The sequence below is a fragment of the Cynara cardunculus genome (genome assembly GCF_001531365.2).
Source record: "Cynara cardunculus var. scolymus isolate 2C chromosome LG 16, CcrdV1, whole genome shotgun sequence".
Classification (NCBI taxonomy): Eukaryota; Viridiplantae; Streptophyta; class Magnoliopsida; order Asterales; family Asteraceae; genus Cynara; species Cynara cardunculus.
Window position 1 is genome coordinate 5,426,668 of NC_037543.1, and position 2,419 is coordinate 5,429,086.

Sequence of the window (2,419 nt, forward strand, 5' to 3'; positions counted from 1 at the left end):
TGTTCTTATGGTTCAATCGGGTTTTGAAATATAAACTTGTGGGGGGAACCAGAATTGCTGTTTGGAAAGAACATGAGTGTTCTTATGGTTCAATCAGGTTTTGAAATATAAACCTGTGGGGGGAACCAGAATTGTTGTTTGGAAAGAACATGAGTGTTCTTATGGTTCAATCAGGTTTTGAAATATAAACCTGTGGGGGGAACCAGATTTTGATGAAACTATGAACAGGTTCACTCTAACAGGAATACTACAGCCTGTTAGTTGGATGAAATACTTCATATGATTTTTAGGGGAAATAAGGTTGGTCGTGTGTGGTTTGTGATAGCTATTGCTATGATGGGGATTCTGGATGTAATAAGGATGGTCGTTGTGTGTGCATGGTATAACTATTGCTATTATGTCTCTTAGGATACAACATATTGGAGTTCTCACTTTTTAGTGATTTGAGGATTCAGAGATGTTGTTCTTATTAGACATGATAGTATTGATGTTATGGATTGGGAAAAATATGGCCCTTGGTCATGGATTTTGGAAAAAACTATTTTGATCATACTGTTGAACCAGAGGTACCACAAAAGGCTCTGGGTATACCTGTCAAGGAACCAAAGGGCTTTGGTTTGTATTTATTTTAATGAACCAGAAGGGTCTGGTTAGTGTTTGAAAACAATGCAAGTGTTTTTGCATAGTCGGTTGTGAAAATCAGAAGCTCTGTATCTGTTAGATACAGAGCTCTGGATCAAAAATTAGTCTATCACACAAAAGCTCTGTATTTGTTAAATACATAGCTCTGTATAAAAAATTGGGTTTTTGTGCAAAGGCTCTGTATCCGCTAGATACAGAGCTCTGTTTTAAAATAAGGCTTCCGCATATAGAGGCTCTGCATCTTCTAAATAAGAGCATTGTATTAAACTTCCTTTATAAGAATCATTTTGAGAGTTTTTATACTTGGATTCTTTTTACGAAAAATAGACCAGAGGAGCTCTGGTTGGTCTTGATTTTAGATTAGAAGCTCTAGATTGAGGAACTAGAGACTCTAGTTAAACTTAAAGCCTTTTATAAATATTTTGGTTTTGAACCAGAGGTTCTGGATTGAGGAACCAGAAGCTCGGGTCATAAATCTAAAAGAGTTTTCAAATGTTTATACTTGGCGAACTTCCTTATAATAGTCCAGAGGGGCTCTGGATGGCCTTGAGCGCTAGTCCGGAGAGGCTCTGGATGGTCTTACGCGCAATTCCAGAAGCTCTGGTTGAGCGGGCATGTATTGTCCAGAAGCTCTGGAAGAGGAACCAGAGGGGCTCTGGACCTCTTSGCGTCAAATTTTCTAAGTGTTGATTTTTGACCAGAGGACCGATGGACCAAAGAAGAATCTGTTTTTATGCCACAATTTGTGATAAAGGTTTTGGTGTTTATCATCTTGCACTGCATGAAAAAGGGGGATCTCACTAGACTGTTGTATAACCCTCATTTTGTGTGTTTCAATTATGTGTGTGCAGGTAATACCAGCTATAGTGATAAGGGGAAAGGCATATTATGATTCTATTTTTACTTGCATGTGGGAAGATAGGAACTCATAGGAATTACATTTSCAAGAACTTGTATTTGGAATTTTTGAGTTGTGTATTTCGTATTTTAGAGTCTTGTATTATGGACCTATGTGGGTTTAAAACATGTATTCAATGTATGAAATATGTGTTATATGCAATGTATGGATTTGGGGGTGTTACAGAGTGCCAACAAGTTCTCTTGTTTAATTCTGGGTTAAATTGTTCCCAAGAAAGCTTAAGTCTAGATGCTATGGACCTTTCCACATTCATAAAGTGTATTCATATGGAGCAATTAACCTCATCAATCCTGAGAACAAAAATGTGTTCAAGGTGAATGGCTAGAAAGTGAAGCTATACCATGATTCTATAGCATTCCCAAAGCATTGCTCTGTGGACTTGGCTACACCTAGCTAAAAGCTTTAGAAATTAATGAAAATTTTGAAGTCCATCTCTATTTGTACATAAATCTTTCAATTATTTAAATGCTTTCTTAGGGCAGGTATGTTTAATATTTTTGTTTAATAGTATTGTGCAGGTTGATTCAAGAAAGGTTTGCAAACTCTGGATGCTGTGAAAATGCTACAACATCTCAACATTTGGTCACAGGTTTTTTGGGCGGTATATTTTCATGAAGCAAAAAGGTGGAGTACAAGGGAAGTACATAGAAACTCATAAAAGACAGTTATTATTACATTGTACACTCGCACCATTTTAGCCATGATGAACTCATTATCTATAATTTTTTTTTAAACTGTCAATAATAACCCCCTCAAAACCATCATTTCTATCTCTTATCCTGATTAAGAGAGACCCTTAATCTTCTTGTTAGGACTGAAAATCAGTATTAAATTGTATTCGTCTTGAAAGTTAAATAT